An 18,893-nucleotide genomic window follows, 5' to 3' on the forward strand; every position below is an offset into this window, starting at 1 on the left:
TGGTCAGACTTACTCCATTTTTGTCTGATGTTAATTAATAGCCTTGCCATTCTGTTTCTCCATTGTGATGCATTAAACTTGTCATACAGTAATTAAGCTTTATTATTTTTCTCATAAATTAGATCAGTAAATGAATCACATTATTACTGATATATTACAAAACACAGTAATGTTAAGCATCTTTGTTAAATTGAATCAGAATTTTTAAACAAGTTTATTGTGCACACAGTCTCTATTTTAACCTTGTGCCATCCATGGACAACCTGCAGCTTGTGTGAGTTTCTGAATCGCATGTCTAAAGAAAGGTGTCCTGCACTTTTATTGGTTGTATGGCCCACCTGATGATGAGTCATATCTCATGTGGCCTGCTTCTTGGGAGAGGTTGCTCATGCCTGCCTCATGCAATTAAGTAAAACTATATAGTGCATATGGTGGGGTGCTGGCAGAATTGTTAGCATGCCGGGCGAAATGCATAGCCGTATTTCATCTGTCGTTACGTTCCGAGTTCAATATTCCGCCAAGGTCGACTTTGCCTTTCATCCTTTTGGGGTCGATAAATTAAGTACCAGTTATGCGCTGGGGTCGATGTAATCGACTTAACCCCTTTGTCTGTCTTTGTTTGTCCCCTCTGTGTTTAGTCCTTTGTGGGTAGTAAAGAAATATATGGTGGGGTGCTGAAAAGTACCTGGCTTTGGGTAAAAGAAAATACAGGAGAATTAGTTAATTAGGATTTTATGCAACATATCCCCCTTTTAGATTTACACACTTACTGCAGTAGTCCTACAGTTTTTATAAGCCCTGTAAAAGAACTCGGGTTCCTGATGCATTTCAGCACCCCTTTGTATAACAAATTTAGATTATTAGTCTCATTGTCCATGTTAGATGACAAATGCAACTGTATATTACTTAAAGAACATTATTGTGTGTAAATCTGCCATGTTTTAACATTCACCTGCAACCTTAACTTGAATTAAGTTCACCACTGACATATGTGTTTGAATGAGATGGTTGGAGTTCCTAAAGCTCTATTGATACACTCTGATATTTCTTTTGCAAGATTGATTATTGTGTGTAAGGCAGCAGGGGATGTGAAGGTTATCTTTTGCAGAAATATCTATTTCATATCCATTTCATAGAAATTATGACAAATACATTTTTGTTTCTGTTTGCTTTTGCTAAATTCACATACAGTATAAGATGCTCAGTTAGTACTGAACATCATTTAGCCTTGATGCACTCTGAAGATAATTTCTCTCTGAAAATAAGTTTTTTGTTGAGCGCTTTCATCTCAAGATTTTTTATTACTGTATCTTTATACTTAGAACAGCTGTTAAGTTAGACAGTTTAGATTTTAATCAACAGCTAACATAAGTAGCCATTATTACATATTGTAAAGTCTATCCAAACACTTGTTTTTCCAAGCAAATACATCGTGGATAAAGGAGGGCTACAAGAAAGAAAAGCAAGAAAGAGATTGATAAAGACATCATCAACCAAAAATATTAAATAAAGACAATGATTGAGGGAAAAAAGTAAAAACGGAAAAGACAAAGGGGTAACAGTTAATGAATCTGAAAGTGAATGAAAGCAATTGAAAAAAGGATTGTTGCAACGCTAAGGTTAATGAGATTTTGCAATAGAATACAAATTTTTCCAACTCATTTATATGAATACATGATTGGAGTCAATAGTATTCCAGAAGGTGAGCATTACGGAAGGTATGTTTTTGTACAAAGAATTAAACTGTGACCTTCTGAAGCCACTCAGTCATTTACATCTATGTGCTTGCAGGTTGCAATTTGAACTGGCTTTTGCAACGACAGTCAAGAAAATCAAATGTCATTGTATGTAACTGAACTATTTGCACATGAACGGTTGTAGGAAGCTGTGTCAGAAATGATACAGGGTGGTGCAGGATAGCTGTGAGAAGAGCCTAGAAAGTTGGGCGCTTGAGACAAGAAGACACTTTCGACCAATCAGAATTCTGTTTACATAATCAGTTTGATTGGTCATCTTCCTCTGTCGATTGAGTAAGATGTCATCCAAGCTGATGTTTATTGGTAATTAAACTTAATTTGCAACACCTGTGCATATTTATCAGCTGTGTTTTTGTTGATCAGAATTATCAACAACTTTTCCTGTGATCATGATCTGAGAAGACATACAGCAGTATGCTAAAGATCCGACATAATCACTTGAGGGCAAGAAATGTAAAATAAAGTTTATTATAAATGGCATAAACACTTTGTGATTTAATAGCTTTTAATGTCAATGTCAAGAAAAGCCGTCAGTATTATGTGCACTGAGGTTTCCATAATTTAAAACTTGTTTGATCACTTTATATGATCTGTTTATATAATTTAGATAAATTCATATATTCAAATATATGTTTTAGAACTTGTCCTATTTTGTCCTATTTTTTAATCATCAACAAGTGTACTCTGCCAAGACAGAGCACACTTTTGTACATTACACGAGGTTCATACATCAATCAGTAGAGAATATTTAATTTGTGCACTTATTGCTTATATAGTAATGATATACTCTTACTCTTTACTCTTTTACATGTTTCAGTCATTTGACTGCGGCCATGCTGGAGCACCACCTTTAGTCGAGCAAATCGACCCCGGGACTTATTCTTTGTAAGCCCAGTACTTATTCTATCGGTCTCTTTTGCCAAACCGCTAAGTGACGGGGACGTAAACACACCAGCATCGGTTGTCAAGCGATGCTAGGGGTACAAACACAGACACACAAACATACATACATATACATATATATACATATATACGACAGGCTTCTTTCAGTTTCCGTCTACCAAATCCACTCACAAGGCATTGGTCGGCCCGGGGCTATAGAAGAAGACACTTGCCCAAGATGCCACACAGTGGGACTGAACCTGGAACCATGTGGTTGGTTAGCAAGCTACTTACCACACAGCCACTCCTGCGCCTATGTATTGTTATATAAAGTGAAGTCACATTATGATTTCAGGTTTTGTTTAAAATGGAATCAGGATTTAGAGAGATAAGGTCCATCCATTCAAGAATTAGTTACAATGTGATTTGGGGTTTAGAGTATTTATTGTCAAAAGGAAGAAATTAATTGAAAGAGAGGAATTCTAAGTTTCTGTTTGGTGGACATTTGATGTTTAGATGTTCATTGATAAAGGTCATTTTGCATCATTACTTACGTATCTAAGTGTGTAGATGTGTCTGCACATGTGTGCACATATGTATGTACAGGTAAACGTATGTTTATGTACTGATATGTGTGCCTGTTCAAGTTGTATATATGACCGCTACTCTGTCGAAGGTTGTATATATATATATATATATATATATATATATTTATATATATATATATATATATTTATATATATATATATATGTTCCTTTCACTATCTAACAGGGAATAGATACAATGTCTTAGATACATACATGTAAATATAAACCTTCCTATACATATGTACAAGCACACACAATCATATACACATGTACACACACACACATATATATGTATAATTTTACAGTATACACATATATATGACTGTTTTCACAGAAAAAGGTTTAACTCAAATACTTCTTTTTGTATTTTACAAAGACATATATATATATATATATATATATATGTACCATAATGGAGAAAGCTGCTTATTAATTAGGTATGTAGCAGTTACTAAAAGTACTAAAAGAAAGCATTTATTAAAGGGTTGACCATCGGGAAATATTTTTATATATTCATGTTCTAAAAAATTTCCTATAATTTCGATTTCTCACGTTTCTTGAATTTTTTTGAATTCAATTTCTCACAAATTTAAATATTCATTGCATTCACTGCATCCAATTCACAAATTTAAATATTCATTGCATTCACTGCATCCATTTCATATATTTAAATATTCATTGCATTCACTGCGGAGTATTCCATTCTTATTTGCAAAGTCTCTCACTTTCTCTTTTAAGTTTTAATTCGCTATTTGGAAAACCGACAGTTTATTCTATTAATGTATACATAATTTATTATTTATTGGATAAAAATTTTTAAAATACCCATATAATTTTTGAATACAGGATAGCTGTGAGACGAGCCTAGAAAGTTGGGCGCTTGAGACAAGAAGACACTTTCGACCAATCAGAATTCTGTTTACGTAATCAGTTTGATCGGTCAGCTTCCTCTGTCGGTTGAGTAAAGTGTCATCCAAGCTGATGTTTATTGGTAATTAAAACTTAATTTGCAACACCTGTGTGTATTTATCAGCCTTGTTTTTGTTGATAATTCTTATTAACAACTTTTCCTGTTATTATGATTTGAGAAGACATACAGCAGTATGCTAAAGATCCGACATAATCACTTGAGGGCAAGAAATGTAAAATAAAGTTTAAACAACATAAACACTTTGTAATTTAATAGCTTTTAATGTGATACATGTTAAACAGAAATTAATTTAATTTAATGAAAATTTAATAAAATCTAATCATAATTAAGTGAAATTATGCTAAGTACAACTAAATTGAAAACTTTTTCCCCTGGCCAAATTGGCAGTTCTGAAAATTTTTAGTGCAAATTTTATGTGAGTAAAAGCTTTTTTTAAACAAGTTTTATCCTGAAAATCACCTGTGTAAATTACACAGTTGCACAAATTACATGGGTTTTTACAGTAATCTTCCTTAATAAACTCTTACCCAATTTTTAGTCTGTATGGTTCCAAATGAAAACTTATTCTTGTATTTAGCCTCTTAATCAAAATAGCATATTTAATTCAAAGAATTTCAAAATCTCATAAGCAAATTTAAATCACTTTGCAATAATAGTCACTGCAACCCGCCCCTTTTTAGTGGGAGCAGGTGGAGGTGGGGATGGGGGGTTATGATAATGCTTTTTAACAAAACAAGGTTATTCATTGCATGCTGGTGAGGAAATTATCGGTTTTTCTCATAGGGACAACTGGTTCTAATCCATGGATTAAGATTAGAAGCAGTAGAATCTGGATAGACAAATACCTACAAAGAATTCAGAACATCACCATCATCATCGTTTAACATCCGTTTTCCCTGCTAGCACAGGTTTTCCAAACAAAGTTTATACTTGCAGGGTCATGGTTAGTACTAGAAAACAACTACTTCTTCTTTGACAACCATATTACCTGCAATACCAGGCACAGCAATGGTTACAAAAGTCGTATCAACGTTTACAACACTAGTAATGGTGTATCTGGAAGAAAAAATTCTATACCTTATCTAGAATTACTTTTGATCATCATTTCCAAACCCCTTTAGAAGGGAACTGGAAAAGATTCTTGGATTACTGCTTCATATTTTGAGACAAAAGTAAGGAGGACCTTCCAAGATTCTTTAAATTAATAAGCAACATGTATGACTCAATCCAATTCACTATGGAAATGATTGAAAAGGAACTCTTTTTCTGGACATGCTAATAATTAGAGAAAGTGAGACAGCTACAGCCATTCTCTATGGCAAGGACACAGACACACCCAATATTTATATTTTAGATCTTGCCACCCTGCCTATACAAAAAGAAACATACCATTCAATGTATCAAGACATATAGTTCAATAGTTACAAATACCAAGAGACAAGAGAAATGACTGGTAGAAGTAAATATGTTCCTTCAAAAAACAGAAATACTCTAAAAAGCTTTTAAATCATTCCATAACGCAAGGAAATGAAATCTCAGTCTGTAACCTTTCAGAGAAACACTCATGATAAGAGTGAAAATAAAAAACAAAATATAGATATTCCATTTATAGACACCCAAAATCCTAGAAACCACAACATATACATTCAGCCAAACAATACTTCCCAATTCTACATCAATCATCAAATTTCTGACAAATTTAGAAATCACAAATCATCAACAGCCAAAGACAACCTCCAAATTTCAAGTTACTTCTAAGAAAGGCTTAATTCATATCAGAGAAAGGAATAATACAAGTAACAAACTGTGGAGATTCTCGTTGAGGGACATGTGAAATAATTGAGCAAAAAGCAGCCAGAAGATTCAAGAATGGGAAGGAATTGAAAATGAATGCAAACATAAATTTCAAAACAAAATTTCTCATCTACTGCATCACATGCCCACACTGCAATAAGAATCACTTTGAAGAAATCGGGACAAAACTAATCAGTCATTTAAACATGCATAAACAACAAATGAAAGATTCATCTCTTAGAAATGTTCCAAGTAGGAAACATATAGACACTTGTGCAAATGAAAAATTGAGATATTTCCTTCTTATGAAATAGAAGACAAAAACGGTTAACTATGATAGGCAAAAGAAGAATAGCTTATGAAAATTCTAAATTCGAAACTAAACTGGAAATAGTCAAAAATTTGAAATATTCCCTTTTACAAAACAGAATATGAAAATGATCATCTACAAGAATACTTTACGAAAATTCTAAATCCAAAACCGAACTGGAAATAGTTAATACCATTACAAAAAACAACTTCCTCTATATGCATTAGCCAGGAATGCATTTGTTTGGAAAGTTCAAAAACATTGGCCTTAAATACTCACTATACACTATCTTTTTCCACAAAGGTTAGGGACATTCTGTTATAAAAGAAATTTTTTTTAAATAGTTAACATCGTTAAAAATAATCACGTATATATATATATATATATATATATATATATATATATATACCGGAGTAAACACATAAATGTGAAACAAGGTGGAAAAAAGAGTACTCAAATACCAGTGGTAGAGTAATATGCTTTATTTAAAGCAGCAGAAAATTCAACAAAACCTGTTACTCTGAGTTTCACGTTCCTGTTCGTCGGACAGTTTTTGCTAGAAAAAACTGTCCGACGAACGGGAACGTGAAACTCAGAGTAACAGGTTTTGTTGAATTTTCTGCTGCTTTAAATAAAGTATATATATATATATATAATCATCATCATTTTTTCAAATCATTCAACACATGCTAGCATATTACTATATTCATATATACATGAAATCATACTCCTTTGTAAAGATTTTATTTATATTTTTATTTTTGTTGTTGTTGATATCTGAAGCACTTTATTTTCTCTTCTGTTATCCATATTTCCATGAGACATGTGAAGATAATCAATATAGCAAATCTCAATGTTTATAAAAAAACTAAGTTTGAGATGAAAATCTGGCTAAAGAAGAAAGAAACAGAGGTAGAGAGCAAATACTTCCAGAAATAACTACAAATACACGAGATTATATGAATACACAATATTTTACAGCATATATGGATAAAACAGGAAGACATTTGAATGTCTCTATATCACAAATACATATATTTATACAGAAATTCTTATTTAGTAGCACTAAATTTTGAGATCAGTCTAGTTATCTTGCAGTTTTGCTTTTTGTCAGCCAGAGAAGTTGAGCAAGTATGCATTTAATCAGTAAACCAACAAAAGAGAATTATTAACCATTACTCTTACATGCCCTTTTCAAACTGGTGAGATTAATGTTGTATATCTCTGGGGCAACGTCTGCATGGTAAATACGAATAAGAAAATATTAGAAGGCTGTAACTCTGACAATAGATGATAGGGGTAAAAGCGTGGGGTCTGTGATACAGTTAAAATGATCAAAGGGAAAGAAGATGATTTATTGGGTGGTTTGAGGTGGCGAAATAGCTACACATTCTTTTATCTGGGCCCACACGAGCTTTGACTACTTAATCACAACAGAAGAGAGAAAAAAATCAGTGGGATAGTTAGTAGTGAATGCTAGTAAATCAGCTCGATGGCTTTCCTTTGAAAGCAATCCAAGATATTTGTGTATATAGCAGCTGTAGAATACCAGGCATGTTAATTAGATTCTGAAAGATGGAGGCTTGTTTGAGCTTTGGAGGTTTACTATTGATCAGTACTGAAATAATTTTTTGCCCATGAATATGAAAGCTAGGTTTTTTTTATTATGCGGTTTTTGGAAATGTTATATATGTGATGTTGAAGTTGTAATGCTTATACTATCATTCCATTTTCATTTCATATTCAAGTGTTTGTGCATTGGCTTAAATATAGATATGCACTACTCTACACTCATTTACATAATGTGAGCATTACTTTGTCTGAGTGTATATAGTTTATTTTACTATGATGTTTTTGAAATGAAAAGTGGAAAAAGTAACATCTTATTAACAACAATCCTGCTTGAAAATACACTTATTTATTGTTTCCAGACATGCCACAACTAATATCATATCCCCTAATCGGCCAATTTTTCTTTCTTATAATATAAAATATAAGTAGCTCTATAAATCTGAATAGTTCTGTAGCAGATTTACAAATAATCATTTACCCTGTTATGAAACTAGCTTTGCAGCACTTGCATGATCTACCAAACATCACAATTCTTGTTGCTAATTGACAAAATACACAATCATAACTATATTTATATGTTTACCTGCAGGGTATAGAATCTCTATCTATAAATCTGTGGATGATATTACAGCTCACTTTTCTCTCTCTCAGCATTTAGGCTTTTAAAAATTTTCACTCGAAACTTATTTGAATGCAAGTAGTTTACGTTTGATACTCATATCTCTCTTTGCTAATGCTGTGCAATCTTTTGCATAACGAAGTATGGGAATGTAATAAAAGTTTTCAAAGTATTAGAAATAGCAGAAAGCACTAAAGCACAAATACATCAAGATAAATAATGATGAGGTAAATAAATATAAACAAATTTAGACTGTATCATGGAAAATGTAATGCAATGAGGAATAATGTATTTTGAAAACTAAATAACTATTTAAAGATGAAATTGCTGTAATTGGTGTGGATTTGAAATAATGTAGACTGAGGGTTTATTGGTTGCTATTATATTTATTTTCCCATGTTTCCAAAAGAGGAGATATATTTCCTGAAACAGTTGTTTCTACAGGTGAATGATTACTTAAAACTGTGAAACAGGTATGGAACCTAATTTTTATACATTTAATCAAACTGAAGCAAGCAGAGTTAATTTCCAGCTTCAGGTATAAAACATATATATGACTCTGTTTTCTTGCTATTATGCAAGAACATTTCATGCCCATGTAGTCAGTAGTCCATTTTGATGCCATGGCCACAAAGTTTGAAGAATTTTCCATAGCTGTTTCACCGCTGTTTTAAACAAAACACTTCGTTGGATAATGTTTCAGTTCATATCGATGTAGAAAATAGAAACTAAAAGTTCTGGCAAATTTAGCTACAATAAATTTTATACTTATTTCTCATGTGCTTATTACTATGTAGGCTTAAGTTAGTAGTCCAATAGTTCTTATAGATTTTTGAGATTTGTGAATAAGTTACTTAGCGGTTCGGCAAAAGAGACCGATAGAATAAGTACTGGGCTTACAAAAGAATAAGTCCCGGGGTCGAGTTGCTCGATTAAAGGCGGTGCTCCAGCATGGCCGCAGTCAAATGATTGAAACAAGTAAAAGAGTAAAAGAGTAAGTTTATAATTTGTCGTTGCTTTCATAATGTGAGACACTATTGGCTATTGACAGTGTGTTATTTATTGTGTGGTCAGAAAGGAAACGAAATACTCATGATCATTTACATGGCTAGTGAGACAGGTGGGAGGGAGAGTGGAAAGTGTCCTCAAACCAGTGACCAGATTCCAAATGCTTGCAAACAGTGTGAAGTTTACTAAAGATGCCCAATGACCAGGTGGTGTGGTGTCCTGAGAGTATTTGATCTCAGAACATAAAGAGCCAGAACAAATTTTGCCAGGTATCCTTTTAGATACTTTAATGATTTTATCAGTCTCCTGTTCTAGACTGCTACGTTATTGAATGTGGAGTCATTGACAAAATTGACCTTGGTGACATTTGTACTTAGAATGCAAGGATAAATAAAAGGCATTTTGTCTCAAAATCGAAATCGACCAACATCAATGGAAATTGTAGCTGTAATACCAGTGCCGGTGGCACATAAGAGAACCATCCGAACGTGGCTGTTGCCAGCACTGCCCTGACTGACCTCCATGCCAGTAGCACGTAAAAAGCACCATCCGATCGTGGCCGTTTGCCAGCCTCGTCTGGCACCTGTGCCGGTGGCACATAAAAAGCACCCACTACACTCACGGAGTGGTTGGTGTTAGGAAGGACATCCAGCCATAGAAATATTGCCAGATCCGACTGGGCCTGGTACAGCCTTCTGGCTTCTCAGACCCCAGTTGAACCGTCCAACCCATGCTAGCATGGAAAGCGGACGCTAAACGATGATGATGATTAATTTACTGCCCAAATATTACTGTTTACATTATAACATCATAATAATCTGGATGTTTATAATGTTATAACATATGAGAGTTTATAATGTTATGCTGTTACTGTTTGTAAAGTTACTGTTTACAATATGACCAGTTGACCAAGTCAAACAAACATTATGAGATCTTTATCAAACCCCTGCCCTTCTTTTTACAAATTATTCATTTGCGAGTGAAAGTATATTTTAAAGGTATATAAAAATTTTTTCTTCTGAACCTGAAATTTAATATCAATAAAACTGATATTTTCATAAACAAAACTTGTGCAAAGAAAGGATGAAATGTAAGATATAAAATTGAATCTTCCATCATTATTCAATAAAATGTTGGGGGAGGGGATTAGTTCAAATTAAATTCTTATATTTTCTGAATTGTAATTCAAGTTTAAATAACAATTTCATTACATAAAATATCACTCAGTCTCCCCTGTCAAACTGACATATATTTATAAAATCATATCAATTTTATGAATTTTAAATTTCAAATCCAAAAAGGACACATGGGGTAAAATGAAAAATATAGAAACAAGTCTTAGGTTGATGTGTTCATATCTATAATGGAAACACAGCCACCACAGTCCCAAAATGTAAACTAAAACTACTTTTAACCCATTATAATTCCTACAAATAGGAGCACTCTGTCGGTTACAATGATGAGGGTCCCAACTGATACGATCGACGGAACAGCCTGCTTGTGAAGTTAACATGCAAGTAGCTGAGCAATCCACAGACACGGGTACCCCTAATGCAGTTCTCAGGGAGATTCAGTGTGACACAGAGTGTGACAAGGCTGGCCCTTTGAAATACAGGTACAACTCATTTTTGCCAGCTGAGTGGACTAGAGCAATGTGAAATAAAGTGTCTTGCTCAAGGACACAACACATCACCGGGAATTGAACTCACAATCTTACAATCGTGAGTCAAATGCCCTAACCACTAAGCTATGTGCCTTCACCCTACAAATAATAGTAAATTGTCATGTTGGTCTCAGTTAAATGGAAGTAACACTGGTTTTTTACTTGCTTTCCACAACTGTCTTGTAGGTTCCATTCTATTATTTTCACTCTGCTTCCTTTACAGGCTGAATAATTAGGCCATGAGATATATAGAATTTGCACCTTGAACTATCTTTAGTGACTTAAGATTAATACTATTGAATTTCTTTCTTAAAGTTTTATGTATTTAATATAATGTGTGTAACATTGGCAGTAAATTAAATCTAAAATACAACCAAAATAGAGAATATAAAAAATTGGACTCTAGATGAAATCCTGAAATTCATGGTTGAATGAAGTAAATAAAAATGGTGATGTGATTTGTTACATTAATTCCTTAAGTCATTCTTGAACATTTCAGTTCCATAAAAGTAGGATATTTGCTGTGATTTATGCTTTTGAACATAAAAGAAAATATATTAAGAAGACTTAGTCAGGAATCAACTTATATAATATTTTTCCAAAACTAATAGAATTATTTTCTAAAGAATCAATGGAGCAAGGTTGAGAAAAAGAAATGTAGTGAGAAAGAGAAACATAATTGGTTTGAGCAAAGACAGCTGAAAAGAATGGGAAGTATATATTCTGCTACATTTTTGCTCTTTGGTAATGCTTTTACAGGTTCCTCAATTGATTTTACTTAAAAAGCTGAACTTCTCTATTATGAAAATGACAAATGTCTTCTCATAAAGCATTTCCAGAAATATGTTTAGTAAATTTAATTTTCAGGAAATGCTAAAATGGGTACCATCACTCTAAGAATTCTGATGTCTACCCTGCAATCAGATTACCGAAAGTACAAAAGTTTTAACAGCTGCACTATCATCATGTATATTTCTTTCTTTCTGTTTGTAATAGAATATCCCATCTTATTGTCAGTGTTCCACTGTAGACCATCATCATCATGCCAATGCACAGGTCTCTATATGGATGTCTGAGTTGCTAGAAGTTGCAGCTAAATCACCGTCAAATTACATCCAGCCCTCTTAAATGGTAAAGCAAACATTAGATATTGTTACTTATACTTTGCCTAAAAACGACACCCAAGGTATTAGGCAACGAAATTACAGGTTCTGATTTCAAACCTACTCCTCATATTTATTGTATTTCTGAGTGAGATACATTAATCTAGATGACATAGCAGTCAAAAGTACGTATCAAATAAACTGTGTGTAGTTGGCTGGCTTCTTATCCAATGGGATTTCAGCCATTTCACTCAATGCTCATCAAAGATTAACCCACCTGCACCATGGTTGTGGTTTTCCAAGAATTGCAGATGTGACATCTATTTTCTCGGTAGAATGGGAATTGGTAAACCTCACAGATCCATGTGACTATCAGTTTACAAAACACCCAAGAACATCAACCATTTCCACATCTATTTACCACGAATCACTTCCACCTTTTTTTAACCATCACACTTCCCCCACACTCTTGCAATCTTTGCTCTTCCTAGTTCTTCTGTCACCACTCTTTCTTCTAAACTAAAAATGGATCAGTCAGAATAAAGATACATCATCAGTGCTTCTAGTGTTATTTAAGTGTTGTTTTGAGTAATTTTGTTCACCTTTTTCAACCATGAAGCAACTGAACACTTGCAATGAAGACGAAATGTTTAGGTTGTTTATGACTGACAATGTACTGTAAATTCTAAATTATTTTGTTATAAAAGAGGTAAAAATCAAGACTATTCTGATTATGATATAATTCTCATCTTGCCATTGTGCAAAGCGTTATTATTGTCTTTGTGCAATGAATTGTCAGAAAGGATAGCACCAAACTAAATGGTGTTTATTGTTTAATCATTCTTTACTTTGAAGTGAGATGCTGTTAGGTTGCACACAGACCCACCAGAAACTGGTGAAGGTAAAATTATTACTAGAAGTATGTTGAAATTGATTCTATTTACAGCACCTTTTCCTTGAAAAAAAAAAATTACACCTGTATCAAAGAAAACTTATTGGAAAGTACATTGAAGATCAACTGTACACCATACTGCTTCATGGGAAAAGAAGACTTAAAACTACTACTACTACTACTACTACCACTACTATTGAAAAGAATTGTATTTTTTACAGAAAATCTAATTAGTATAGGATATAAAGTAGGAAGTTTGAATCTATATCTTACAAATTTTAGTAACCATTTGTTATGTAAAAAAAGAAAGAGATGAAGAAGCGATATAAATCATAACAATAGCAAAAATGCTATTAATTGAGAATTGTATCCAGTGATTTGTGGATGTTTGTATTTATTAAGATTAGTCTATTTCATTTTAATTCTTAATATCTCACCTGTATAATATTCAGAAATGACATAAGGCACAGTAAAATCCTTTTTTTTTGTGAAACCTGATCCGTCATCAGAAAATATAGTCAGTCCTGAAGTATTATATTATATAGAATATAATATACTAGCAGTATCACCCGGCGTTGTTCGGGTTTGTAATGGAAATAACTATATAAGCATTTTTAGAGAGTTACTTCCCTTATATAAACCGAGCAAAAAATGCATTAAAAATGCGGAAAAATGATGGTAATTTTTTTTTTAAATCGTAGACTCATCGTAGATGCGCGCTAATACCCAGAAGGGCTCGATATGAATCACGACTATAAGATACCCACTTTTGGTTAAACTGCACCGCAAAATGTGGGAGTTGTTAGGAATCTAAATCGGAGTAGACAGACACACACACAACTTCAGTTTTAGATATAAAGATATACTTATATTATAATATAATATAAGTATTATATTATATAGAATATAATATATATACTTATATTATAATATAATATAAGTATTATATTATATATAATATAATATATATTATATTATATTCAGAAATAACATAAGGCACAGTAAAATCCTTTCTTTTATGAGACCTGATCTGTCATCAGAAAATATAGTCAGTCCTGAAGTAAATGTGGAAAGAACAAATATTCTAGATGAGTGGCGTGGTCTCTGAATAGTTTAGGTTCAATGTGTAGACATTTTCTAATTTCAGTGCTAGCAGCATCTTACTGGACCATTGTGTAGAATTTGGTTTAGATGTTTGAAAGACAGTGTTCTTGGATGTTTTGTAAACTGATAGTCATGTGGAGCTGATCCAAATTGACTCTTTGTATGATTTACTGTCAATGTATTGTTGAACTAACTTAGTTTTGGAATTCTGTAAGATTGCCAGTTAGCTTACTGATAGCTTTACATTGTTATTAACATGTTATCAATAATGTATTGTAGCCGTGACTCCACTGACTGCTTGTACTTGATTCCTCGTCATTATCATCATCAACTTCAATAAATGTTAACATCATTAGCAAAGTGTCAGGACCAATTAGTCTCAAAGGAGAAAACACATAACTCTCAGAATACATTTATGGTATTCCTAGTTGGATTGGCAGAAGTGACAGAGTGTTGGAAAAAATGCCCTGTAATATTTGTTTTGGTGCTTCACATTTGGGGTTAAAATCTTGCTTTCAACCCTAAGATCATCATCATCATCATCATCATCATGGGTTGGACGGTTCAACTGGGGTCTGGGAAGCCAGAAGGCTGTGCCAGGCCCAGTCTGATCTGGCAGTGTTTCTATGGCTGGATGCCCTTCCTAACGCCAACCGCTCCATGAGTGTAGTGGGTGCTTTTTACGTGCCACCGGCACAGGTGCCAGGCGAGGCTGGCAAACGGCCACTATCGGATGGTGCTTGAAAAATTTATTAGAACAATAGGCAAAAGCATTGTCATCATCATCATCTACCACCACTGCCACCACCACCACCACTGATTTTTCCAGACTCCCATGGGTTGGACAAGTTGTTACAATCCTAAGTTCTTATTCAAAGTTACTGCCCTCCAAAATGGGTTAGGGAACCATTGGTTTGGTTTTCTATGACTGAACATGGGGATTTAATTATCTATGAAAAGAATATTGCATCTCCCTCTGTCTGCCCCTCTCTCTTATCACACATGTGGTATTTGTTCTGGCCCATTACATTTTGAGTTTGCCAGTGATGAGACTAGTGCCAAGCTGTATTGGTCCATACCATTCTTTTGGACAATATCAGCAGGGTAGAAAAAGGTGACTTGCTGCATAAACAACTGCTGGTCTTCTTTAAAATGACCTTACCCTGGCAAGGAAGATTTTAGAGATTGATACATGGTCAACTCTGATGGAAGAGACTCATAGTTGGTTTCCTCATAAGAACCAAGCTGGTATGGCTCATAGTATAAGTCTAGAAAGCCTCAACAACAGTAACACTTAAAAGTTGATATATGTAAATGTTTCAGAAACCCCAGAAATGTTTTAGAAGCTAATGTTTACCTCTATTTTGATTGTATTAAATATTAGCCAACCCTCTTGTTCAGGATGCCAGGCTTGTATAGGTATCATTCTGAAATGATCTTGTATCTATTTCTGACAGCTAGTTAATCAGACATGATATATAGAATACAGCTCTTTGTCTAGAAACACCCCAAAATACAATGAGCAATATTAGTTTATGATCTTCAAACAGGTTATCCAAATATTATCCACTTGGGCATTTTACTGCACCATTTTACAGAGCTGTAGTATATAACCTGGTGGATAAAGTTAATGGAATGATGAATGAATTCAATTGCTGTAAGGGATTGAAATTCTAACCTTATAGGTTCTTAAGTTTTACCAGAATAGAAGACAGTTTGTTGCTTGGCCAAAGTTACCTGAAGTAGACAGCAATGAATTCCTTTTCTATTTCTTGTCATTATTTTTGACCCTCATCCGTTCCCTCAGATTCCGTATGCTATGATAGATGAATGGTTGGTTCAGGATAAACTCATTTGTGAAAGCACTCTATTTATATTTCAACACTGAAATAAGAAAATATTTAAAAAAAACAGAACGATGCAAGCCATAACAAATTCCATTACCATTTTGATGGTATTACTACTAACACTTGTTTTTATTCAAGGAAGTCATTGAACAGTGAATAATAAAGAGCAACATAAAAATTTTATCAGTAACATAAAAATTTTATAAGTTTTTTTATTCAAAGAGTTGATTGTGAAAATTGTTCAATTTTCCACCACATATAAGAATCAGAATGATCAGTTCAACCACATGATTTAAGTCTACAGGCTGAGATGGCCACTGAAAAAACACTTATTAAGATGTATGATCTAAGCAATTATGACAAATATATATGTCTGTTTTGTGTCAAATGTATATGTCGGTGTAACATTAACTATTGGAAACACAAAAGAATGACATCTACAGTTGAACTGTGGGAATGACACATTATCTTCCAAGACAGCAGTTGTGTGTAGGATTAGCAAATCAACACATAAAAAAAAAACTAGAAAAAAAACATACCCAGTTATTTTGAGCAGAGGCTGATGATATTTTCATATCAAAACAGAAGAACAGAGATGACTTTTGGCATCAAGAAACATCATAAAATTAGACAAGAACTCTGAAGGCAAAAATGAAAGATGGGAAGAAAGAATTTTATGAGGTAGAAGGGCTTAGAAGACCCAGGGAGCAGGAGGGCAAAGAATAAATCTTGACAAGACATAATCAACCCAATACTAAGGTGAGATCGATTCCAGTACCCAGGTGGTTCATAATGATTAATGGATTCTTCTCTGAGTCTGAGTATTGTCTTCAAACACCCTCAGGGAAGTATTAACCCTTTCATTTCCAGCCCGGCTGAAACCGGCTCTGGATCTGAGTACAAATGTCTTGTTTTCTTAAGTTTTAAATTAAAATCTTCCACCAAACCTTAGTTACAATTTATGTTCCTAATACTAGCTTAATGATAACTAAGTTATTTTGATAAATTCTTTTTTATATCTAAAATAATTGAAAGAAACACAGAGCATCTCAAAATAAATACAGTAACGAAAGGGTTAAACTCTATGCTGAATGATAAGCTATGTTTTAAATTCATAATGCAGATGCTCTAACAATTTCAAGATATTCATACTTTGTTGAATGAAATATATTGGTCACTTTGAGAGTTATGTCTGTGGACCCAAGACACAATACACCTGGGTATTATTATGTATATACTACTGTTAGCCATTGTCCTTATGACAATGCAATAATGTTTAGGGTATGAGCAGTGAGGAAGGATTAATTTATTGATGCATAATAGTAAAGAGAAAGTTCAGCTTCTTTACTATGTGTGCTCATGAAGAGATTAGTGAGAGCATCTCTTAAGTGGAAACCAGAGGGCACTGGATGCAAAGCAGACCTGTCAAGACCTAGCTGAGGACAGTGGAGGAGGACCTAGCAGATATGGGTCTGAGCCAGTAGTAGGCTCATAACATGGCTTGTAGCCTGTTGGTTGGAGGAGTCTTGTAGCCCAATGCATTACGGGAAGTGAGAGGAACCAAGATCACCTTCAATGAATATAAAGCTTGCTTCCTGACACTTCAGCTAAAATTCCTTTGCAGCTTCTGTATATGTTTGTTCAAATTTTTATTTTGATTAGAGAATTACTTTCTTTGCTCTTCAATGTAACGTCTTCTAGAGTGGGTGGGTCAGGCAGACATTTATAACAATACAAGTAAACAGAAATGAAGCTATGAATGCAAAACATCAGTAAAACGATCTGTTAATGGAAAAAATAAAAAAAGAAAACGGATAAATGCCTCGAGCTGTAAAACAACTAATTCTATTAAAACAAAATCTATGGAAGTATTTCAAAGGAATCAAAAGAGGCTTTTACAAAATATTCAACAGGTTTTAATTAGATTATTTTTCAGATCAGTATTCCAAGAATCTTCTAATTGTATTTTAAGGTGTGCACCATCTGTCTACTACCGCTGTTATAAATAAGTTTTTACTATTTCCATCACTGTTTGTTTTGGCTTACATATCAGTATAGGTGATTTCAATATACTGTTGTGTCTGGGGAGAGTCATTCTCTTTTAGTGCCTTATTATTTAACACACTTAAATAATAAGGCACTAAAAGAAAATGACTCTCCTCAGACACAACAGAATATGCTTCAACACACGAACTCATATAAAGAATCTTGCAAACCAAATCCAAAAACGAAATATGATTTCAACATACTTTTGAATCAATTTGGCAGAAGTTATGAAACAAACCAAAATTTGGCAATCTTGTTCGATTTGGAAAGAGAGTTAAGAGTTCTTATATTGTATCATGGAGTAAACAACAATGTGGAATAAATATTTTTCAGTGCCTAACTTGAAGTTCATAAATAGGTAATGCAACCAGTATAAATATGAAGAGTTATATGTTAAATAAGTCTCAGCAATAGGTGTCATTCATAGTGTTGTACATTAAAAACAGTCTTCCACAACAACAACTATCACTATATGTTATGTAGTAAAGGAAGCTTGCTCAGTGATAGATAAATTTCTTTACTACCCACAAGGGGCTAAACACAGAGAGGACAAACAAGGACAGACAAACGGATTAAGTTGATTATATCGACCCCAGTGTATAACTGGTACTTATTTAATCGACCCCGAAAGGATGAAAGGCAAAGTTGACCTCGGCGGAATTTGAACTCAGAACGTAGCGGCAGACAAAATACTGCTAAGAATTTCGGCCAGCATGCTAACATTTCTGCCAGCTCGCCGCCTAGTAAGTGAGGAAGTAAGTCAAAAAAATTTTAAAC

The 18,893-nt window shown here is 33.7% G+C and overlaps 1 long non-coding RNA gene across 1 annotated transcript; it reads right to left on the bottom strand.

The window, feature by feature from the left end:
• Positions 1-337: 337 nt before the first annotated feature.
• LOC118766161 lies at positions 338-13,351 on the bottom strand. Its single transcript, XR_005002071.1, has 3 exons — positions 13,339-13,351; positions 1,751-1,753; positions 338-392 (listed from the first exon to the last, which is right to left on the bottom strand). It is a non-coding gene; the product is annotated as an uncharacterized LOC118766161 (long non-coding RNA).
• Positions 13,352-18,893: the final 5,542 nt, after the last annotated feature.

Source organism: Octopus sinensis, linkage group LG15 (genome assembly GCF_006345805.1).
Source record: "Octopus sinensis linkage group LG15, ASM634580v1, whole genome shotgun sequence".
NCBI lineage: Eukaryota > Metazoa > Mollusca > Cephalopoda > Octopoda > Octopodidae > Octopus > Octopus sinensis.